At 46.1% G+C, this 25,509-nt stretch overlaps 1 long non-coding RNA gene across 1 annotated transcript in view; it reads right to left on the bottom strand.

The window, feature by feature from the left end:
• Positions 1–1,071: 1,071 nt before the first annotated feature.
• Positions 1,072–25,509, bottom strand: part of LOC134911193 (uncharacterized) — an 81,080-nt gene continuing 56,642 nt past the window's right edge. The window contains exon 3 of the long non-coding RNA XR_010176396.1: positions 1,072–1,302. This is a non-coding gene — a long non-coding RNA (uncharacterized LOC134911193). The remainder of the gene's footprint in view (positions 1,303–25,509) is intronic.

Raw genomic sequence — 25,509 nt, 5'->3', positions numbered from 1 at the left:
AGGACAAGATAATTTATACTTATTAGCAGTAGAATGGACTAGATTAAAGGTAGCATGCTAAAATGGTTTCTCATTTTCCCTTTTTGTATGCCCGTGGAAAACTTGCAAACCTTTTATTCACCTATTAAATTCATTATTCTGTTCTCAAAGTTAGATCCCCACAAGAGAGAGAAAGCCATCTAAGTGACGTCTTTATAGGGAAAGGGCATATTACAGATTAAAGGTGCGAGCTGCCGTTGAAAAGGAACCTCATTTATGTCAATTCATCTCACTCCAAAGAGGGGTCTGTAAATTAATTAGCCAGCAAATTAAAATGATGGGACCAGTGCCAGAATTCAAAAAGATCTTTTGAAAGACCACAGTGGATACATTCAAAGGAAGAGTGTTAAACACTTTAACTGTACTTTTCTTAGAGATCAAAAGCTTCACTCCCGCACTGCAAACATGTGCAATCATACGTGTACCTATATTCCTCCCACTCATTATTCTGTATTCAAATAGGAAGATGACTGCAATGGCTCAGACATTATCTATGAATACAGACAGACATCATTTTAAAACTAATTTTTTACAGTTCACCTAAATATAAACAAAGTAAACCTGATTTTTATAAAAAAAACTGCTATTGAATATATAGGTGCATAATACAGCTATTTCAACCAGTATACAACATGGACATAATGTTTCCTTATTCAAAACTCCATAGCTTAGGTGTAATGCAACCAAATTTAGTACTACTGAAAGCATGGGGAGAAGGATTCCATGAAAAAATGTAGCTCCAAAATCTGCTGATAGAGGAATATATGGCACCGTACAAAGGAAAATGCGTGAAAATGAATAACTAAGAGATTTTATTTCACATTTTTTATTTTTCCTCTTTGTAGAAGCTGAAAAATACCTGACATTTTAGTTCCGTAATAAAAATAAAATAAAAAAAGCTCAACAGACCGGTGTGGAGGATGAGTGGGACTCGTCCTCTACAGTTGTACAGTACAGAGATGTGCAAATGTATTAACAGACTCCAACAAAGAATTGAAAACAAAGTCACACTTTTTCTATAAAACTCTTTTATTGACACACTGTTTATAACTATTAGTACCTTGTATGAAATCCTTTGTTGTTTATAATCATTTTGATACAGTTTGGCATGCTGTTCATGCTGTTCACAGTTTCTTATAATGTCTGCCATTTTCAGAAAAGTTCTTCTATGAGGCCAGTTTTGTTGGTGATTGTCTTCTTGAGTTTTTTCTTTATAATATCCAAAAGATTTTCAGTTGGATTTGCATCTGGGCTGTTACCTGGCTAGGGAAGACATCGAAATGAACAAGGTTGCAACCTTAAAAAAACAAAACCATTTCCCTACTAGTATTTTTTTTTTAAATAGAGGACCTAGAATCTTAGGTAACACGTGAAAAAATCTTATTGCATTACAAAAGTTTTATATTCTACTAACTAAGTCATGAAAACTGTGAGAATGTAAAACTGGCGTTGAGTCTAATAATTTTTTGCACCTCTGTTTCTCTGGAGGACGAGTCTCAGTAGTCCTTCGCGTCAAAGGTGTTAAGAGATCTAATCAAAATGGTTAAGATATACATCTAAATATAACTTGTTCCCCATCAACACAGACATTCAAAAAATGCATAAATTGGCTTCTGCGCATGCTCTGTATGCAAGTGCTCACCGCTTGCGTCTGCAAAGAGAGATCTGCGCAGTTTAGCCCCCTTGTGTTAATGAAGGCCAATAGACATAGGGAAATAGACATTTCTGGGGGCAAATATCAAGATGCAGGGAAATGGCTACTTCTGATGGGAGTGTATGTAATACTCTGTGTGATTACACAGAGTACTGTATATGGGAAAGGGACACCATACGGGATACGGGAAAGGTTGTGTTTATTTCCTAGTGGGCTAAGAGACATTTGACCCACGTGACATGCAAGAGAAGGGGAGGAGCAAGTTCGGCAAAGGGTCCAGAAATGGACCCTCACGGGCTCGCTTTGCTCACCACGCTTCGGGCACGGATGGCTCACTCCGCTCTGCTTCGCCCGCCACCTGATTACCAAAGGTAATAGTTGGTGGCGTGGATACTGAAAGTAGTATCCTGCCGTCCTTGCTCCGCCCCCTGACGTCACAGGTTCCTTACCTCACTAGGATTTAGCTTCTACCATACGGGAAAGGGACACCAGTTTATGACAGATCTCTTGCACCTAGCATGGGGTAGGCAAGTGCTGCTTCCGAGGATACCAGTACGCTGGAACAGTGGGTGAGATAGGCTTGAACTATCAGACGCACAGAATGGGATTTAGTTCCTCCATTGTTGCATTAGCTCATGAAAGTAAGTAAGATGGCACTTCCGAATTAGGTCGGTATCTGTGCAAGTGTACTGGTGAACAGACAACTGTAGGACCAAGCGTTCCTCTGATCACAAGTGTAACATAAATACTGCTCCGGTAATTGATGTCTCACCACCAATCAGGGATATGATACTCGCAGCCAAGTACAGAACCGCAGCAAGGATACAGCCGCTGAATGTTTTTTCCATCCCACCTCTTGTTACAATTTCTGTGCACAGTATAACCGAGGGCATATCAGGGAGCTCATTTCATGCTGGAAGTTGTTGTCACACTCTGACTTGCTATTGGTGCTTACAAGATCATTTTCGCAATTTGCACCATCTCGCATTAATTCCACTGCTGGGTAGAAAAAGACACCCGGCAGCTGTATCATCGCTGCCAACCCATAAGGATCTGCTCATCTGACTGCCTGGGAGCTCTCAAGCACCGATTTGCGGTAGCCAGTGTGATTCTGGTTATAGTCATGTGATTTAAAGTAGAAATTAGTTTAAAGGCAAAACCAGGTTGGTGAACACCATTAACTTTACTTAGCGTACTGAATGCCTGTGCAAAGTATGGAATAATAGGATTTTAATACCTACAGGTAAATCCTTTTCTCTTAGTCCGTAGAGGATGCTGTGGTCACATTAGAACCATGGGGTATAGACGGGAACCGCAGGAGACATGGGCACTTTAAGACTATGAAAGGGTGTGAACTGGCTCCTCCCTCTATGCCCCTCCTCCAGACTCCAGTTATAGGAACTGTGCCCAGGGAGACGGAAATTTCGAGGAAAGGATTTATTGTTAAACTAAGGTGAGATTCATACCAGTTCACACCTCAAGCATGCCGCACAACATGGCATTCAATAGAACACAAGCCAACGGCATGAACAATTGCAGCAACATGCTGACAATAAATGTAACACAACATGTGTGTAACCACAACTAATAACTGCAAATACAGTACGCACTGGGACGGGCGCCCAGCATCCTCTACGGACTAAGAGAAAAGGATCTACCGGTAGGTATTAAAATCCTATTTTCTCATATGTCCTAGAGGATGCTGGGGTCACATTAGAACCATGGGGTTATACCAAAGCTCTAGAACAGGCGGGAGAGTGCGGATGACTCTGTAGCACCGATTGACCAAATTTGAGGTCATCCTCGGCCAAGGTATCAAACTTGTAAAACTTAGCAAAAGTGTTTGATCCGGACCAAGTAGCTGCTCGGCAAAGCTATAATGCCGAGACCCCCCGGGCAGCTGCCCAGGACGAGCCCACCTTTCTAGTAGAATGGGCCTTCACCGATTTCGGTAACGACAATCCTGCTGTGGAATGAGCACGCTGAATCGTACCGCATATCCAGCGCGCAATTGTCTGCTTGAAAGCAGGACACCCAATCTTGTTGGGAGCATACAGGACAAACAGAGCATCTGTTCTACTAATCTGAGTCGTTCTGGCGACATAAATCTTCAAAGCTCTGACCACATCCAGAGACTTTGACTCAGCGAAGGCGTCAGTAGCCACAGGCACCACAATAGGCTGGTTCATGTGGAAAGAGGAAACCACCTTCGGTAGAAATTGCTGACGTGTCCTGAATTCAGCTCTGTCTTCATGGAAGATCAAATAAGGGCTCTTGTGAGACAAGGCCGCTAACTCAGACACCCGTCTTGCAGATACCAAGGCCAACAGGATGACCACTTTCCAAGTGAGGAACTTCAACTCCACCTTCTGTAAAGGTTCAATCCAATGTGATTGAAGGAACTGCAACACCACGTTAAGATCCCATGGTGCCACTGGAGGCACAAATGGAGGTTGGATGTGCAACACGCCTTTCACGAAAGTCTGAACTTCTGGAAGGGAGGGGGGGTGTTGTAGGTGCACTGTCTCTAGCATTACTGATATCATACAGCTTAGCATATAATAAATAGTGGTTTAGTTATGTATTGATCAATGCATGAAGCTGCAGCCCCGCGGCAAGGGACTCCACTCTGCTGCAGTACCTAACACTATAGGGGTTCAAACCTAGGGCACGGGACCCCCAAAAAAAACACAGCCAAGGAACCCCAGGGCATCGCAGGGAATAATTATGTGTAGTGAGAAGGATTAAGGGATAGGTGAGAAAGAAAGGGGTGTTATGGGGTGAATTAATATAAGTGAAAAAAATGTGTAACATGTATAATAAACAAACGGTGAAAGTGCCAAATTAAATGTAATGCTGCGATGCCCTGTTGTCGCCCAGCCACGGCAGTCCAGGAGGCCCCGTACCCCAGGAGCCACCCCATTTCTGACCTATTGTTCTGAATAATTGGACTTACCTAGAATTGTGCCATAGTCACAAGTGCAGTCTGTCACAACTGAGGGCCTGAGCTGACGGAAGGCAGCCTCAGTTGTAGGGGCTGAGATGTACCGGAACCTGGGAGGTTGTATCAGACCCCTGGACATGTAAGTAACATGAAGAGAAACCGCCCGAAGGCGTGACCACGACAACTTGAGTAAAAGTCAATGATATTTATTTATGACAAACTCCATGCATCACAGTAGCAGTAAAAAGTAACATAAAAATCAGCAGAGAAATAATAATACAGTTCCTGGGTACTACAGGGTGGCAGGGGCCACAGAGCTCTGGTGGTATGAGACAGTTCTTATTATCTGCAATTTGGAAAGTCCTTACCAGGCTCAACTGTAGCAATGAGGAAAGCCCAGGGTCGTACCAGCTGGTGTTCCAGGGAAAGCTGGACTGCTGTAGATAAAATGCTGCTGTGGGTACTGGTTAGAACCAGACAGGTGTTGGCACGGAGTGGATACTGGCTGGAACCAGTTAAATAATAAATAAAGCTTGAGAGCGATGAAATGTAGATGAAATGTAGAATTTGAGAGCGGAGAAATAATAATACCGGTGGAGAGTTGTAAACTGCAGAAAGGACACCGGCCCTTTAAGAGAAGCTGTACACTGCTGGAAGCTGAGCTGGAAGCAGGTGATGTTGTAGCTGGAAACAGGTGAGTCCAGAATGGATCGGAGAGTCAGGCTACACCGCAGATGGAATGCTGGTGCGGGTCTCTATAGCAGAAGTCTGGAGACAGGAGCTGGAACCTGAAAGACATTCACAGAAGAGAGACAAACTGGAACTAGGTTTGACAACCAAAGCACTGACGCCTTCCTTGCTCAGGCACAACCTATTTATACCTGCAGCAAGGAAGGCATTGGCTAGGCAATTATGCAAATTAATAATACTGACAACGGATTGGTAGGAATGATCAGCTGACAGAATCCAAGATGGCTGCGCCCATGCAGACACTTGGAGGGAAGTTTGGATTGTAATCCATGTGGTCTGGAAAACAGTAATGGCGGCGCCGGCCACCGGAGACAGGAGACGCCAGGCTGACAGATGTACATCCGACCACGCGGACACAGCGGAGGCCGCGGCTGACGTAATCGCCACTCTGAATGCAGAAGCTCAGGGACGGCGGCGGAGGCCGCGGGAGACGCCATGCCAGATGTATAAGGCGTTACTGTGACTGCGTCCAGAGAGACAGGAGAGGATGCGGGAATGTGCACATCAGGATAACAGATGGGATCCGGTCCTGGAGCGCTGAGCCAGCCTTAGGAGGCATCTGATAGGTAAGAAATGGCGTCCAGATACCCGGATCGTGACACAGTCATGCTAGGTACCCTAGTTAAAATAAATGAGGGTCAGGTGCGGGTGGGTGCAAGTCTAAGAATGAAGGTGTCTCACTCCTTCAGGTGTGTCTATACAAAACACTTTTAGTTTGCTAGGGAGGGGCCTTAGACTGCACACCTATAGCTGCCAGTAATGTGAGGTGCTACCTACTGAGACTTGTAGTTCTACAGAAGAAAAGGGGGGTGTTGTAGGTGCACTGTCTCTAGCATTACTGATATCATACAGCTTAGCATATAATAAATAGTGGAGTTTAGTTATGAATTGATCAATGCATGAAGCTGCAGCCCCGCGGCAAGGGACTCCACTCTGCTGCAGTACCTAACACTATAGGGGTTCAAACCTAGGGCACGGGACCCCAAAAAAAACCACAGCCAAGCAACCCCAGGGCATCGCAGGGAATAATTATGTGTAGTGAGAAGGATTAAGGGATAGGTGAGAAAAAAAGGGTGTTATGGGGTGAATTAATATAAGTGAAAAAAATGTGTAACATGTATAAGAAACACACGGTGAAAGTCCCAAATTAAATGTAATGCTGCGATGCCCTGTTGTCGCCCAGCCACGGCAGTCCAGGAGGCCCCGTACCCCAGGAGCACCTACAACACCCCCCCTTTTCTTCTGTAGAACTACAAGTCTCAGTAGGTAGCACCTCACATTACTGGCAGCTATAGGTGTGCAGTCTAAAGCTTCTGGAAGGGAGGCCAATTGTTTCTGAAAGAAAACCGATAATGCTGAAATCTGTGCCTTAATTGAGCCCAATTTTAGGCCCGCATCCACACCTGCTTGTAGAAAATGAAGAAAACATCCTAGCTGAAACTCTTCCGTAGGAGCCTTCTTGGATTCACATCAAGAGAAATATAGGGGTATATTTACTAACATTCGTAATTCTCCCGATTTGGTGGGAGAATAATCACGAATGACATCGAAAGTGTAAAACTGCAACTTTTTGAATTTGTTACGACTAATTTACTAAGCTGCCGTATTCTGCATTTTCGGGTTTTCCGATGTCGATGTCATTCGTTTTTTTAGGCAGTGTTTTACGTGAGTGACTTGTAAAACACTGCCGACTTTAATACAATGAATCTCGGCCGGATCTGAGAGATCCGTGCTGGGCTTCATTGTGCACTTTGTTAAAAAAAATAAAAAATGTTTAAATGTTAAAAAAAAATTGCGTGGGGTCCCCCATCCTAAGGCAAACCAGCCTCGGGCTCTTTGAGCCGATCCTGGTTGCAGAAATATTGGAAAAAAATGGACAGGGGTTCCCCCATATTTAAGCAACCAGCATCGGGCTCTGCGCCTGGTCCTGGTTCCAAAAATACGGGGGACAAAAAGCGTAGGGGTCCCCCGTATTTTTAAAACCAGCACCGGGCTCCACTAGCTGGACAGATAATGCCACAGCCGGGGGTCACTTTTATACCGTGCCCTGCGGCCGTGGCATCAAATATCCAACTAATCACCCCTGGCCGGGGTACCCTGGGGGAGTGGGGACCCCTTCAATCAAGGGGTCCCCCCCCCAGCCACCCAAGGGCCAGGGGTGAAGCCCGAGGCTGTCCCCCCCATCCAATGGGCTGCGGATGGGGGGCTGATAGCCTTTTTGTAAAAGTGATTGATATTGTTTTTAGTAGCAGTACTACAAGGCCCAGCAAGCCTACCCCGCATGCTGGTACTTGGAGAACCACAAGTACCAGCATGCGGCGGAAAAACGGGCCCGCTGGTACCTGTAGTACTACTACTAAAAAAATACCCAAAAAAAGACAATACACACACACCTTGAAAGTAAAGTTTTATTACATCCATCCACACAAACATACATACATACTTACCTTATGTTCACACGAGGGTCGGTCCTCTTCTCCAGTAGAATCCATGGGGTACCTGTTGAATAAATTATACTCACCAGATCCAGGGTACCAGGCTCCTCGGATAATCCTTTTGTAATCCACGTACTTGATTAAAAAAATAAAACGGATACCCGAGCCACGCACTGAAAGGGGACCCATGTTTTCACATGGGTCCCCTTTCCCCGAATGCCAGAAACCCACTCTGACTGATGTCTAAGTAGGTTTCTTCAGCCAATCAGGGAGCGCCACGTTGTAGCACCCTCCTGATCGGCTGTGTGCTCCTGTACTGACTGACAGGCAGCACACGGCAGTGTTACAATGTAGCGCCTATGCGCTCCATTGTAACCAATGGTGGGAACTTTCTGCTCAGCGGTTGACCGAAAGTGACCTCACCGCTGACCACAAAGTTCCCACCATTGGTTACAATGGAGCGCATAGGCGCTACATTGTAACACTGCCGTGTGCCGCCTGTCAGACAGTACAGGAGCACACAGCCGATCAGGAGGGTGCTACAACGTGGCGCCCATTGGATGGGGGGGACAGCCTCGTGCTTCACCCCTGGCCCTTGGGTGGCTGGGGGGGGGACCCCTTGATTGAAGGGGTCCCCACTCCCCCAGGGTACCCCGGCCAGGGGTGATTAGTTGGATATTTGATGCCACGGCCGCAGGGCACGGTATAAAAGTGACCCCCGGCTGTGGCATTATCTGTCCAGCTAGTGGAGCCCGGTGCTGGTTTTAAAAATACGGGGGACCCCTACGCTTTTTGTCCCCCGTATTTTTGGAACCAGGACCAGGCGCAGAGCCCGATGCTGGTTGCTTAAATATGGGGGAACCCCTGTCCATTTTTTTCCCATATTTCTGCAACCAGGATCGGCTCAAAGAGCCCGAGGCTGGTTATGCTTAGGAGGGGGGACCCCACGCTATTTTTTTTCAAAAAATTAACACTTTCCCACCCCTTTCCACTGATATACATGCACGGATCTCATGGATCCGTGCATGCCTATCCAATCACGGCTCAAAAAAGCAGGTCTGTTTTTTTTTAGCACTTTTTTACGAGTTGTATTTTTTCACGGCAGTGTTTTTTTTTTTTTTTGCTTTGCACTTCTTAGTAAATGACCGAGATTCATATCTAAACAGCCGCGTTTTGACCGATGGTGTATTCATTCGTATTTTTATTCTTGGACTTGCAAAAAAATACGAATGGCCTCATCACTGCCGTGATTTCTGCTTAGTAAATTCCCGAGATGACACTTTGAAGAAAAAACGGCATCTCGGTCAAAATCGGGACCTTAGTAAATATACCCCATAGTTTTAAGAGGTAATAGGGTGCGCAATAAGATCCATTCTTGTGGAACCTTGTGAGTGTGATGTATTGAAATAAGAATCACCACCTCTTGATAAAAAGACTCTACACTTTTGTTTTCTTCTGTGTGTACTCTAATTGGTATATGCCATTAGAGACACATATTATACAGGTTATGACCTCTTGAAGAATTTTATATATAAGTGGCGTGTTAAATCCGGAGAGCGCTAAAGTGGATTCACATCAAGAAACATATTTTCTCCAAATACGGTGTAATGTTTAGACGTTACCCCTTTTCTGGCCTGAATAAGTGTGGGAATGACTTCACTGGGAATACCCTTACGGGCTAGGATTTGGCGCTCAACTGCCATGCCGTCAAACATAGCCGCGGTAAGTCCTGATACACGCACGGCCCCTGTTGTAATAGGTCCTCGCGCAGAGGAAGAGGCCAGGGATCTCCTATGAGTAATTCCTGAAGATCTGGATCCCAAGCCCTCCTTGGCCAGTCTGGAACAATGAGGATCGCCCAAATCTTTGTCCTTCTTATGATCTTTATGATCTATGGATCGAGGTGAGCTGGAGGCGGAGTCCTAACGCGTTTCGTCACGCTCCACGTGACTTTATCTTACTTCAGCTAATATCAGCATGTAACATTCCGGGACTGCATTTTAATCTTACTTGCCGGCTACCAAAACAGCTGTCATCAGTGCTCTGTGAAATACGAACATTATCTCTAATTTATTTCCACAGCAATTGTTAGTACATGTTCATTAGACACCCACAAACGGGGCATTCAGAGGTGTGCTTGATTAAATTCCATAAGGTTTTTTATGTATTTTAGTGTTAATAAATTCATACATTTTAATAAGTTGGCTCTCATCGTCTATTTTATTTCCTGGAACACAGCGCAGCCGTAAACCTTTTTTCTTTCTCCATTCGCTAACACCACACATAGTGTTCATGGCTGCGCAGTCCTTCAGGATCATATTAATTTGATATTCATATCTATATATATATATATATATATATATATATAAAAAATTGGGGCACTATACAGCAGTTAGTTGTTTCCTTTCTCTGGAATGAAGACCGCTGACAGATACGCTTGTATGCTTTTCCGCCCAGCGGAGAATCCTTGTGGCTTCTGCCATCGCCGCTCTGCTTTTCATTCCGCCCTGACGGTTTATGTACGCTACTGCTGTTACATTGTCCGACTGGATCAGTACGGGCAGATCTCGAAGATGTTCCGCTTGCAGAAGGCCGTTGTAAATGGCCCTTAACTCCAGAACATTTATGTGGAGACAAGTTTCCTGACCTGACCATCTTCCTTGGAAGTTTTTTCCCAGTGTGACTGCCCCCCAGCCTCGAAGGCTTGCATCCGTGGTTACTAGGATTCAGTCCAGGATCCAGAACCTGCACCCCTCTAGGAGGTGAGAGCTATGCAGCCACCACAGGAGTGAGATCCTGGTCTTGGAAGACAGGATTATCCTCCGGTGCATGTGTAGGTGGGACCCAGACCACTTGTCCAACAGGTCCCACTGGAACACTCTGGCATGGAACCTGCCAAACTGAATGGCCTCGTAGGCCACAACCATCTTCCCCAGCAACCGAATGCATTGATGGATTGACACTCTTGCTGGTTTCAGAACTTGTTTTACCAGACTCTGGATCTCCAGAGCCTATTCCACTGGAAGAAAAACTCTCTGAAGTTCTGTGTCCAGTATCATTCCCAAAAACGACAATCGTGTTGTTGGAAGCAACTGTGACTTTGGCAAGTTTAGGAGCCAACCATGTTGTTGAAGAACTGTCAGGGAGAGTGCAATGTTTCGCACCAACTGGTCCCTGGATCTCGTCTTTATCAGGAGATCGTCCAAGTATGGGATAAAAGTGACTACTTGTTTGTGAAGGAGAACCATCATTTCCGCCATCACCTTGGTGAAAATCCTCGGAGCCGTGGATAGACCAAACGGCAACGTCTGAAATTGGTAATGACAATTCTGAATCGCAAATCTCAGGAATGCCTGATGCGGAGGATAAATGGGAACATGTAAGTAGGCATCCTTTATGTCCACCGAAACCATGAAATCTCCTTCCTCCAGACTGGAGATCACTGCCCTGAGAGATTCCATTTTGAATTTGAACTTCTTCAAGTAGAAATGTAGGGATTTCAGGATTGGCCTGACCGAGCCATCCGGCTTCTGGGCCAAGAAAAGGCTTGAATAAAAGCCTTCTCCCCGTTGTGATGGGGGAACAGGATAATGACTTGATTCTGACACAACTTTTGTATAGCCTCGCTTACTACCTCCCTGTCCGGAGGAGAAACTGGTAAGGCCGATTTGAAAAATCGGCGAGGGGGAACGTCTTGAAACTCCAGTTTGTACCCTTGGGACACTATTTGTAAAACCCACGGGTCTAGGCCCGAACGAATCCAGAACTGACTGAAGAGTTTTAGACGTGCCCCCACCGGTGCTGACTCCCGCAAGAGAGCCCCGGCGTGATGCGGTGGATTTGGCAGAAGCAGGGGAAGACTTCTGCTCCTGCGAACTCGACAAGGTTGTTGATCCTATACCTCTTCCCCTCCCTCTACTAGCAAGGAAGGAAGAGCCTCGCCCTCTTCTGTAGTTATTTGGCCGAAAGGACTGCATTTGATAGTGGTGCGTTTTCTTTTGTTGCTGAGGAACATAAGGTAAAAAAGATGACTTACCCGCGGTAGCCGTAGATACCAAATCATCGAGGCCATCCCCAAACAAGACACCACCTTTATATGGGAGAGACTTCATATTTTCCTTGGAGTCTGCATTAGCATTCCATTGGTAAATCCACAATGCTCACCTAGCCGAGACCGCCATGGCATTGGCTTTTGATCCCAAAAGGCCAATATCTCTCGCAGCTTCCTCTAGGTATGCTGCAGCATCCTTGATATAACCCAGCGTCAAGAGGATGCTATCCCTATCCAGTGTATCTATATCAGATGACAAGTTATCTGCCCACTTTTCGATAGCACTACTCACCCACGCAGATGCAATGGCAGGTCTGAGCAGCGTACCTGTGGTCGCATAAATGGATTTTAACGTAGTTTCTTGCTTACGATCTGCTGGGTCCTTAAGGGCGGCCGTGCCCGGTGCTGGGAGAGCCACCATTTTAGACAAACGAAACAGGGCCTTGTTCAAAATGGGGGGTGATTCCCACTTTTTCCTGTCCTCAGTGGGAAAAGGATAAGCAACCGGAATACTTTTGGGGATTTTAAACTGTCAGGGCTTTCCCAGACTTTTTCAAATAGAGCGTTCAGTTCATGAGAGGGAGGAAACATCACCTCCGGTTTCTTTCTTCATACATACAGACCCGTTTATCAGGAACAACAGGGTCCTCAGTGATATGAAATACATCTTTAATAGCCACAATCATGTACTGATTGCTGTTTGCCAATTTTGGATCTAATCTGGAATCACTATAGTCGACACGGGAACCAGAGTCCGTGTCGGTATCAGTGTGCATCAACTTGGCAAAAGAATGTTTTTGCGACCCCGAGGGATCCTGGACCTGCAATAACATATCCTCCACAGATTTTTTCCACGCCTGGGTCTGAGACTCAGACTTATCTAATCTCTTACTGATAAGAGCCATATTCGCATTCAAGACATTCACCCAGTCAGGAGTCGGCGGTGCCGAAAGCAGGGCCGTCTTAACAGTAGAGATGAGCGCCGGAAATTTTTCGGGTTTTGTGTTTTGGTTTTGGGTTCGGTTCCGCGGCCGTGTTTTGGGTTCGACCGCGTTTTGGCAAAACCTCACCGAATTTTTTTTGTCGGATTCGGGTGTGTTTTGGATTCGGGTGTTTTTTTCAAAAAACCCTAAAAAACAGCTTAAATCATAGAATTTGGGGGTCATTTTGATCCCAAAGTATTATTAACCTCAAAAACCATAATTTACACTCATTTTCAGTCTATTCTGAATACCTCACACCTCACAATATTATTTTTAGTCCTAAAATTTGCACCGAGGTCGCTGTGTGAGTAAGATAAGCGACCCTAGTGGCCGAAACAAACACCGGGCCCATCTAGGAGTGGCACTGCAGTGTCACGCAGGATGTCCCTTCCAAAAAACCCTCCCCAAACAGCACATGACGCAAAGAAAAAAAGAGGCGCAATGAGGTAGCTGACTGTGTGAGTAAGATAAGCGACCCTAGTTGCCGACACAAACACCGGGCCCATCTAGGAGTGGCACTGCAGTGTCACGCAGGATGTCCCTTCCAAAAAACCCTCCCCAAACAGCACATGACGCAAAGAAAAAAAGAGGCGCAATGAGGTAGCTGACTGTGTGAGTAAGATAAGCGACCCTAGTGGCCGACACAAACACCGGGCCCATCTAGGAGTGGCACTGCAGTGTCACGCAGGATGTCCCTTCCAAAAAACCCTCCCCAAACAGCACATGACGCAAAGAAAAAAAGAGGCGCAATGAGGTAGCTGACTGTGTGAGTAAGATAAGCGACCCTAGTGGCCGACACAAACACCGGGCCCATCTAGGAGTGGCACTGCAGTGTCACGCAGGATGTCCCTTCCAAAAAACCCTCCCCAAACAGCACATGACGCAAAGAAAAAAAGAGGCGCAATGAGGTAGCTGACTGTGTGAGTAAGATAAGCGACCCTAGTGGCCGACACAAACACCGGGCCCATCTAGGAGTGGCACTGCAGTGTCACGCTGGATGTCCCTTCCAAAAAACCCTCCCCAAACAGCACATGACGCAAAGAAAAAAAGAGGCGCAATGAGGTAGCTGACTGTGTGAGTAAGATAAGCGACCCTAGTGGCCGACACAAACACCGGGCCCATCTAGGAGTGGCACTGCAGTGTCACGCAGGATGGCCCTTTCAAAAAACCCTCCCCAAACAGCACATGACGCAAAGAAAAAAAGAGGCGCAATGAGGTAGCTGACTGTGTGAGTAAGATAAGCGACCCTAGTGGCCGACACAAACACCGGGCCCATCTAGGAGTGGCACTGCAGTGTCACGCAGGATGGCCCTTCCAAAAAACCCTCCCCAAACAGCACATGACGCAAAGAAAAAAAGAGGCGCAATGAGGTAGCTGACTGTGTGAGTAAGATAAGCGACCCTAGTGGCCGACACAAACACCGGGCCCATCTAGGAGTGGCACTGCAGTGTCACGCAGGATGGCCCTTCCAAAAAACCCTCCCCAAACAGCACATGACGCAAAGAAAAAAAGAGGCGCAATGAGGTAGCTGACTGTGTGAGTAAGATAAGCGACCCTAGTGGCCGACACAAACACCGGGCCCATCTAGGAGTGGCACTGCAGTGTCACGCAGGATGGCCCTTCCAAAAAACCCTCCCCAAACAGCACATGACGCAAAGAAAAAAAGAGGCGCAATGAGGTAGCTGACTGTGTGAGTAAGATAAGCGACCCTAGTGGCCGACACAAACACCGGGCCCATCTAGGAGTGGCACTGCAGTGTCACGCAGGATGGCCCTTCCAAAAAACCCTCCCCAAACAGCACATGACGCAAAGAAAAAAAGAGGCGCAATGAGGTAGCTGACTGTGTGAGTAAGATAAGCGACCCTAGTGGCCGACACAAACACCGGGCCCATCTAGGAGTGGCACTGCAGTGTCACGCAGGATGTCCCTTCCAAAAAACCCTCCCCAAACAGCACATGACGCAAAGAAAAAAAGAGGCGCAATGAGGTAGCTGACTGTGTGAGTAAGATAAGCGACCCTAGTGGCCGACACAAACACCGGGCCCATCTAGGAGTGGCACTGCAGTGTCACGCAGGATGGCCCTTCCAAAAAACCCTCCCCAAACAGCACATGACGCAAAGAAAAAAAGAGGCGCAATGAGGTAGCTGACTGTGTGAGTAAGATAAGCGACCCTAGTGGCCGACACAAACACCGGGCCCATCTAGGAGTGGCACTGCAGTGTCACGCAGGATGTCACAAGAAAAGAAAGAGAGGCGCCCGTGACTTACAACCTAGATGAACTTCCTGATGCCGCACAATATGGAAAAATGGGGAAGCTGTCAACCCCCAAAAAATAGCAATAACAAGAAAAAAGAACCAAAACGTGCGCAAAAGGAAGAGCCAATCAAAAATTATTTGGATTAATTATTTTTATTTTCTTATTTTTGTTTTTATTAAATATTATTTAATTGTAGTTAATACCAAATAAATTAATTATAAATATATTCCTTAGAGTGACCACAATAGGATATTGAAAATAATATTAAAATGAATAAAATAACACAATCATGAAATATATAACCATCTAGTTAATTACTCATATATGGTTAGTATTCCAGAAAACCAATAATGGATACAAATATATAGAATCCTGAAGAACACTTGCTGGCCAGCCTTAATTAATACTTAATAAATTGTGCACAAACAAAATGTATCAAAAATCAATGGAGTATACACATGGAAGATGTATTGCCTGTAGGATATCATAAAATTGCATATGAAATAAAAACTCAGAGTTCTTCCAATAACGATCTAAACTGGTAGTGGTTAGCCGTTATATATGTATCCAAAAGTCTCGTACGGCTCATTAGCTCTTAACCTCGTACGGCTGCTGATGTGAATGCTAAATGTTTGAGCAAATGAATAGAAACCAGTCCCGTCCTTTTGACCAATGTTATTGAAAAGTCTCGATAAAGGCACCTATCCTTAAGCAGCCGTTAGTATGGGCAGCCAATGCCGTAGAATTACAGTCCCGTATTTAAAATGATTAATATGAATAAATAAAATACTAAAACAAAGTCCCGAATGGCTCAAATAGCCCCTAGCCTAGTGAGGCCATAGGTGTGGGTGGCTAAAATGACGGGATAATGTATAAATAAATAAAACCCCGTCTCACTCGTAGCAATCTCACCCGTGCCAGTGAATGCAGTAGTCGTCTCACTCGTAGCAATCTCACCCGTGCCAGTGAATGCAGTAGCCGTCTCACTCGTAGCAATCTCACCCGTGCCAGTGAATGCTATAGCCGTCCGACCGGCCGGATGTTCACCGGACCTCCGCCGTTTCCAATCCACAAGCCGTTCTGTGCTGCGCTGCCTGGATGCTCCTCCGACAGCGCAGCTGGGTAATCCTTAGGCTGGGATGTAGGAGATGGAAATATCTGTGGCGGTTTAGGGCGGATTAGGGCTGTCGGTGATATCCGTTCGTCTCCAAATAGCAGAGAGATGGTATATATCCGTGGATCACTCCAAAGCCGTTCAACCTAACGCGTTTCTCGACCGTAGGCACTGGTCGTTTCATCAGAGGAAGTGTGAAAAAAAAAGAGGCGCAATGAGGTAGCTGACTGTGTGAGTAAGATAAGCGACCCTAGTGGCCGACACAAACACCGGGCCCATCTAGGAGTGGCACTGCAGTGTCACGCAGGATGTCCCTTCCAAAAAACCCTCCCCAAACAGCACATGACGCAAAGAAAAAAAGAGGCGCAATGAGGTAGCTGACTGTGTGAGGAAGATAAGCGACCCTAGTGGCCGACACAAACACCGGGCCCATCTAGGAGTGGCACTGCAGTGTCACGCAGGATGGCCCTTCCAAAAAACCCTCCCCAAACAGCACATGACGCAAAGAAAAAAAAGAGGCGCAATGAGGTAGCTGACTGTGTGAGTAAGATAAGCGACCCTAGTGGCCGACACAAACACCGGGCCCATCTAGGAGTGGCAACAGGTGTCTCCCCGGGTGCCTGACTTAAACAAACCACCTCACCATCAGAATCCTCCTGGTCAATTTCCTCCCCAGCGCCAGCAACACCCATATCCTCCTCATCCTGGTGTACTTCAACACTGACATCTTCAATCTGACTATCAGGAACTGGACTGCGGGTGCTCCTTCCAGCACTTGCAGGGGGCGTGCAAATGGTGGAAGGCGCATGCTCTTCACGTCCAGTGTTGGGAAGGTCAGGCATCGCAACCGACACAATTGGACTCTCCTTGTGGATTTGGGATTTCGAAGAACGCACAGTTCTTTGCGGTGCTACTGCTTTTGCCAGCTTGAGTCTTTTCATTTTTCTAGCGAGAGGCTGAGTGCCTCCATCCTCATGTGAAGCTGAACCACTAGCCATGAACATAGGCCAGGGCCTCAGCCGTTCCTTGCCACTCCGTGTGGTAAATGGCATATTGGTAAGTTTACGCTTCTCCTCCGACAATTTTATTTTAGGTTTTGGAGTCCTTTTTTTACTGATATTTGGTGTTTTGGATTTGACATGCTCTGTACTATGCCATTGGGCATCGGCCTTGGCAGACGACGTTGCTGGCATTTCATCGTCTCGGCCATGACTAGTGGCAGCAGCTTCAGCACGAGGTGGAAGTGGATCTTGATCTTTCCCTAATTTTGGAACCTCAACATTTTTGTTCTCCATATTTTAATAGGCACAACTAAAAGGCACCTCAGGTAAACAATGGAGATGGATGGATACTAGTATACAATTATGGATGGACTGCCGAGTGCCGACACAGAGGTAGCTACAGCCGTGGACTACCGTACTGTACTGTGTCTGCTGCTAATATAGACTGGATGATAATGAGATGTAGTATGTATAAAGAAGAAAGAAAAAAAAACCACGGGTAGGTGGTATACACTTATGGACGGACTGCCGAGTGCCGACACAGAGGTAGCCACAGCCGTGGACTACCGTACTGTGTCTGCTGCTAATATAGACTGGTTGATAAAGAGATGTAGTATGTATGTATAAAGAAGAAAGAAAAAAAAACCACGGGTAGGTGGTATACAATTATGGATGGACTGCCGAGTGCCGACACAGAGGTAGCTACAGCCGTGGACTACCGTACTGTACTGTGTCTGCTGCTAATATAGACTGGATGATAATGAGATGTAGTATGTATAAAGAAGAAAGAAAAAAAAAACCACGGGTAGGTGGTATACAATTATGGATGGACTGCCGAGTGCCGACACAGAGGTAGCTACAGCCGTGGACTACCGTACTGTGTCTGCTGCTAATATAGACTGGTTGATAAAGAGATGTAGTATGTATGTATAAAGAAGAAAGAAAAAAAAACCACGGGTAGGTGGTATACAATTATGGACGGACTGCCGAGTGCCGACACAGAGGTAGCTACAGCCGTGGACTACCGTACTGTGTCTGCTGCTAATATAGACTGGTTGATAAAGAGATGTAGTATGTATGTATAAAGAAGAAAGAAAGAAAAACCACGGGTAGGTGGTATACAATTATGGATGGACTGCCGAGTGCCGACACAGAGGTAGCTACAGCCGTGGACTACCGTACTGTGTCTGCTGCTAATATAGACTGGTTGATAAAGAGATGTAGTATGTATGTATAAAGAAGAAAGAAAAAAAAACCACGGGTAGGTGGTATACAATTATGGATGGACTGCCGAGTGCCGACACAGAGGTAGCTACAGCCGTGGACTACCGTACTGTACTGTGTCTGCTGCTAATATAGACTGGATGATAATGAGATGTAGTATGTATAAAGAAGAAAGAAAAAAAAACCACGGGTAGGTGGTATACAATTATGGATGGACTGCCGAGTGCCGACACAGAGGTAGCTACAGCCGTGGACTACCGTACTGTGTCTGCTGCTAATATAGACTGGTTGATAATGAGATGTAGTATGTATAAAGAAGAAAGAAAAAAAAAAAACACGGGTAGGTGGTATACAATTATGGACGGACTGCCGAGTGCCGACACAGAGGTAGCTACAGCCATGGACTACCGTACTGTACTGTGTCTGCTGCTAATATAGACTGGATGATAATGAGATGTAGTATGTATAAAGAAGAAAGAAAAAAAAAACACGGGTAGGTGGAATACAATTATGGATGGACTGCCGAGTGCCGACACAGAGGTAGCTACAGCCGTGAACTACCGTACTGTGTCTGCTGCGACTGGATGATAAATAATGATATAAAAAATATATATATATCACTACTGCAGCCGGACAGGTATATATTATATAATGACGGACCTGCTGGACACTGTCTGTCAGCAGAATGAGTTTTTTATTTTATAGAATAAAAAAACACCACACAAGTCACACGACGTGTGTTTAACTTTTACAGGCAGACATTCACAATACAATATAGTATACTATATACTGGTGGTCAGATCACTGGTCAGTCACACTGGCAGTGGCACTCCTGCAGAAAAAAAGTGTGCACTGTTTAATTTTAATATGTACTCCTGGCTCCTGCTATAACCTAACTGCTCCCCAGTCTCCCCCACAATTAAGCTGTGTGAGCACAGTCAGATATTATACATAGATGATGCAGCAGCACACTGGGCTGAGCACAGATATGGTATGTGACTGAGTCACTGTGTATCGTTTTTTCAGGCAGAGAACGGATTATATTAAATAATATAAAACTGCACTGGTGGTCACTGGTCAGTCACTAGTATAACTAACTAATACTATCAGCAAAATTCTGCACTCTCTGTCTGAGTACTCCTCCTAAGCTCCAGTAAATGAAGTGTCACTGTCTCACTCTGTTACTAGTATAACTAACTAATACTATCAGCAAAATTCTGCACTCTCTGTCTGAGTACTCCTCCTAAGCTCCAGTAAATGAAGTGTCACTGTCTCACTCTCACTCTCCTATCTATTTCTTCTCTAAACGGAGAGGACGCCAGCCACGTCCTCTCACTATCAATCTCAATGCACGTGTAAAATGGCGACGACGCGCGGCTCCTTATATAGAATCCGAGTCTCGCGATAGAATCCGAGCCTCGCGAGAATCCGACAGCGTCATGATGACGTTCGGGCGCGCTCGGGTTAACCGAGCAAGGCGGGAAGATCCGAGTCGCTCGGATCCGTGTAAAAAAAGCTGAAGTTCGGGCGGGTTCGGATTCCGAGGATCCGAACCCGCTCATCTCTACTTAACAGCAGTGTGGGCCCCTGGGCACAGCAATGCACTGGGGCCCCTACCCATCCTTTAGGGGGGGGTGCTATCAGCAGCAGCTTTGATGTCCCGCGGGTGGTAGGGGGTGTTCTATCTTCCACTCAGCAAGTAGGACCTGGAGCAGTAATTTCTGCTAATTACTCTTTTACTGCACAGATGGGGTGGGAGGGAGAACACTAAACTGTATAAGGGGGCATTGGGCTGAATGAAGGGGCCCCGGTACATGACTTCCAGGGTGGTATGGGGTGTTTAATATGTAAGGGAGGGGTGGATAGTGGAGTGGGCTTAATATTCATCATTTTCTGGTGAGAGGGCAGCTTGCTTGACTGCAGATATCTCAAGTTCCTGGAAAATTATTTCTTAGCTTTGAATGGGATAAAAAATTAGAGAGTCTCACCTTTCAGGAGGTACTGGGGACTTGGGGATCAGAGTTCAGGAGCCAGAGCAATCCACCAACGAATATATGAAACTGCATATTAGGTGTGTGAAGCTTGAGCAGGGACCAGCTGCTTGAAGGCTGATATCTCTGGTTCTGGGCATAGTAGAGACAAGCTGCCAGTGTCCACCGAAAAGTGAAGAGTCCCAGATTTTGAAATGTACCCTCAGAAAAACTCTATGTTATACAGAGCCCGAGATATCTGGCTGGGAAGAGCAATTAACAGGCTCGGATGGGGACCACTGCTTTGATGTCAGATATCTCTGATTCCCTATGGCCGATTTTAAAAAATCTGGTACCTCTGGAAAGAGGGGACCCTCATCTATCAGTCTAGGGCCCTTATACTCCTGGGGCCCTTAGGCAAGAGCCCATTGAGCCCATACGAAAAGACGGCCCTGGCCGAAAGGGTCACCCCCACAGTCGTCTGTGTCCCTAATACAGCCTCCTCCTGGGAAGAGCACTCAGCCTCAGACATGTCGACACATGTGTACCAAACACCCACAGACACACCGGGCTTACAGGGGACAGACCCACAGAAAAGTCTGTCAGAGGGACACAGAGAGGATTTGCCAGCTCACAACCCAGCGCTAAACTAACAACTCTGAAAACACAAAAAAATGCCTCAGACCTGTAGCGCTTTTAAATGTCAAAATACTGCACCAATATGTACTGCTGCGGGAGTGAGCATCCGGGAGTGCCCAGCGATCATCACCCTCAGGAGCTAATGGTGTCCTGTCAGCCAGAAGCAGAGCCATTGAACTCACTGGAAGTTGGTCATACTTCTTTCCCCTAAGTCCCACAAATCAGGGAGACTGTTGCCAGCAGCCTCCCTGAAAATAAAAAACCTAACATAAGTCTTTTCAGAGAAACTCAGTAGAGCTCCCCTAGAGTGCATCCAGTCTGCCTGGGCACAATTCTAAAACTGGAGTCTGGAGGAGGGGCATAGAGGGAGGAGCCAGTTCGAACCCTTTCAAAGTCTTAAAGTGCCCATGTCTCCTGCGGATCCCGTCTATACCCCATGGTTCTAATGTGACCCCAGCATCATCTAGGACGTATGAGAAATATAACCTATGAGAAAAGAACATAAACAGTAATAATTAACGTATATCCCTTAACAAAGGAAGGGAATAGAGAGCTTGACTTAATGGCCACTCTATACCAACTGATACCCAGGAGGTCCAGACTGTCCCAGACTGATGAATCACATTGGGTAAGGAATAATCCTCACTGTCACTATGAACCCTTAAGATGAACTATTACTATATACAGTACTATAGATAGAATTATAATCAGTAGTTATGTAACAGCTGAATGGTGAAGCAGGGAGACGAGCGACTTAAGTGTTCACACTGCACGCATCCGGGGTCGATTCCGGCTTCAACCCAGGTCGCGACCTGGGATGAAATGCAGGGATGCTCGACCCGGGATATTGCTTTAGGACCCGTTCAGACTAAGCAGATTCCCGAGTTGATGCGCGTTTATGTGCAATAACCCAGGGAAATTGTTGCTGCTCTGAAAGGGGTATTACAGAGCTTTGCTCCCCATCGAAACAGAGAGAGGACACATGCTGCCACTATAGGAAAATAAGCAGCATGCGCCCTGCTGTATTCGGAATGGGGGCATTCCTATTGGTGTTCACCAGGGATCAGGGAATGGTCCTCATGCATACATATTGAGACAACCGTATCACTTTTGGGGTGCACATAAATAGACAAACCAGAGCAAAAACAAAAAAACTGTCGTGTTCTTTGTACTTAACATGTAATTACATATAATTTCGTGTCATTTGTATCAACTCTTTTCCTGTAAAGCAGACATGTCCAAACTGCGGCCCTCCAGCTGTTGAGAAACTACTCATCCCAGCATGCCCTGGCACAGCTTTAGCATTCTCTGACAGCAAAACTGTGTCAGGGCATGCTGGGATATGTAGTTTCACAACAGCTGGAGGGCCGCAGTTTGGACATGCCTGCTAAAGGTTATAACTGTTATAGAACCTACGATAAGACTGCCGATTCTCTCCTGACCTTAGCATTTCATGGCTGAGCATCAAGCATTGCTTCCTCCCCCTGCCACCTGTATACACTGCTAAGTGTGATTACACCATTAACAAGTCTGTAGCTATGTGCTCATCAACAAAACATAGCGTGGTGTCCATGGGAAGTTTAATCTCTCTGAATGTAATAATGAGAGATGGATTGGTCGTTAAACGTTTCTCATGCACAGAATATATCTTGTTATCTGTGGCTATGTTTGAAGGGGGTTTAGGTATTAAAATCTTTCATGAGATAGGCTGCCATAATTGGTGGGCTCATATATTTTCTTGCTAAGTTATTGCTCAAAGATTACAGTGCCATTAAATGTGAAGTGTTTTCTTCCAATAAATTAGTCCCCTTCAGCCCCCGGCTCACGTAATGAGCTAACACATATTTCAGTCTTCATTCTCTTTCAGGTTTTATGCATACTCCAGCTTTCTGTTTATGACTCCTATGTGTTTGGGGTTTAAAACTTTCTCAGATGCAATGTTGGAGAAACCGTTCACTAGCACAAATGATCTGGTCTTAAAAAGGCTCTGCTACCAGTCTCCGGCAACGTTTGCTTAGTTGTTATACCAGAGTCATACAGTAGGTAGATGATTGTAGGCCCCATGGACAAGTTTTATGAGGTCTGGTCTATACATGATGTGCAATAGCAAGGGGTGGTAACTAGAGATGAGCGCCGGAAATTTTTCGGGTTTTGTGTTTTGGTTTTGGGTTCGGTTCCGCGGCCGTGTTTTGGGTTCGACCGCGTTTTGGCAAAACCTCACCGAATTTTTTTTGTCGGATTCGGGTGTGTTTTGGATTCGGGTGTTTTTTTCAAAAAACCCTAAAAAACAGCTTAAATCATAGAATTTGGGGGTAATTTTGATCCCAAAGTATTATTAACCTCAAAAAACATAATTTACACTCATTTTCAGCCTATTCTGAACACATCACACCTCACAATATTATTTTTAGTCCTAAAATTTGCACCGAGGTCGCTGTGTGAGTAAGATAAGCGACCCTAGTGGCCGACACAAACACCGGGCCCATCTAGGAGTGGCACTGCAGTGTCACGCAGGATGGCCCTTCCAAAAAACCCTCCCCAAACAGCACATGACGCAAAGAAAAAAAGAGGCGCAATGAGGTAGCTGACTGTGTGAGTAAGATTAGCGACCCTAGTGGCCGACACAAACACCGGGCACATCTAGGAGTGGCACTGCAGTGTCACGCAGGATGTCCCTTCCAAAAAACCCTCCCCAAACAGCACATGACGCAAAGAAAAAAAGAGGCGCAATGAGGTAGCTGACTGTGTGAGTAAGATTAGCGACCCTAGTGGCCGACACAAACACCGGGCCCATCTAGGAGTGGCACTGCAGTGTCACGCAGGATGTCCCTTCCAAAAAACCCTCCCCAATCAGCACATGATGCAAAGAAAAAGAAAAGAAAAAAGAGGTGCAAGATGGAATTATCCTTGGGCCCTCCCACCCACCCTTATGTTGTATAAACAAAACAGGACATGCACACTTTAACCAACCCATCATTTCAGTGACAGGGTCTGCCACACGACTGTGACTGATATGACGGGTTGGTTTGGACCCCCCCCAAAAAAGAAGCAATTAATCTCTCCTTGCACAAACTGGCTCTACAGAGGCAAGATGTCCACCTCATCTTCACCCTCCGATATATCACCGTGTACATCCCCCTCCTCACAGATTATCAATTCGTCCCCACTGGAATCCACCATCTCAGCTCCCTGTGTACTTTGTGGAGGCAATTGCTGCTGGTCAATGTCTCCGCGGAGGAATTGATTATAATTCATTTTAATGAACATCATCTTCTCCACATTTTCTGGATGTAACCTCGTACGCCGATTGCTGACAAGGTGAGCGGCGGCACTAAACACTCTTTCGGAGTACACACTTGTGGGAGGGCAACTTAGGTAGAATAAAGCCAGTTTGTGCAAGGGCCTCCAAATTGCCTCTTTTTCCTGCCAGTATAAGTACGGACTGTGTGACGTGCCTACTTGGATGCGGTCACTCATATAATCCTCCACCATTCTATCAATGTTGAGAGAATCATATGCAGTGACAGTAGACGACATGTCCGTAATCGTTGTCAGGTCCTTCAGTCCGGACCAGATGTCAGCATCAGCAGTCGCTCCAGACTGCCCTGCATCACCGCCAGCGGGTGGGCTCGGAATTCTGAGCATTTTCCTCGCACCCCCAGTTGCGGGAGAATGTGAAGGAGGAGATGTTGACAGGTCGCGTTCCGCTTGACTTGACAATTTTGTCACCAGCAGGTCTTTCAACCCCAGCAGACCTGTGTCTGCCGGAAAGAGAGATCCAAGGTAGGCTTTAAATCTAGGATCGAGCACGGTGGCCAAAATGTAGTGCTCTGATTTCAACAGATTGACCACCCGTGAATCCTTGTTAAGCGAATTAAAGGCTGCATCCACAAGTCCCACATGCCTAGCGGAATCGCTCCGTGTTAGCTCCTTCTTCAATGCCTCCAGCTTCTTCTGCAAAAGCCTGATGAGGGGAATGACCTGACTCAGGCTGGCAGTGTCTGAACTGACTTCACGTGTGGCAAGTTCAAAGGGCATCAGAACCTTGCACAACGTTGAAATCATTCTCCACTGCACTTGAGACAGGTGCATTCCATCTCCTATATCGTGCTCAATTGTATAGGCTTGAATGGCCTTTTGCTGCTCCTCCAACCTCTGAAGCATATAGAGGGTTGAATTCCACCTCGTTACCACTTCTTGCTTCAGATGATGGCAGGGCAGGTTCAGTAGTTTTTGGTGGTGCTCCAGTCTTCTGTACGTGGTGCCTGTACGCCGAAAGTGTCCCGCAATTTTTCTGGCCACCGACAGCATCTCTTGCACGCCCCTGTCGTTTTTTAAAAAATTCTGCACCACCAAATTCAAGGTATGTGCAAAACATGGGACGTGCTGGAATTTGCCCATATTTAATGCACACACAATATTGCTGGCGTTGTCCGATGCCACAAATC

Source organism: Pseudophryne corroboree, chromosome 4, assembly GCF_028390025.1.
Source record: "Pseudophryne corroboree isolate aPseCor3 chromosome 4, aPseCor3.hap2, whole genome shotgun sequence".
Classification (NCBI taxonomy): Eukaryota; Metazoa; Chordata; class Amphibia; order Anura; family Myobatrachidae; genus Pseudophryne; species Pseudophryne corroboree.
Note: the sequence above shows the minus strand (reverse complement) of the source record. Positions and strands in the feature narration are given on the sequence as shown.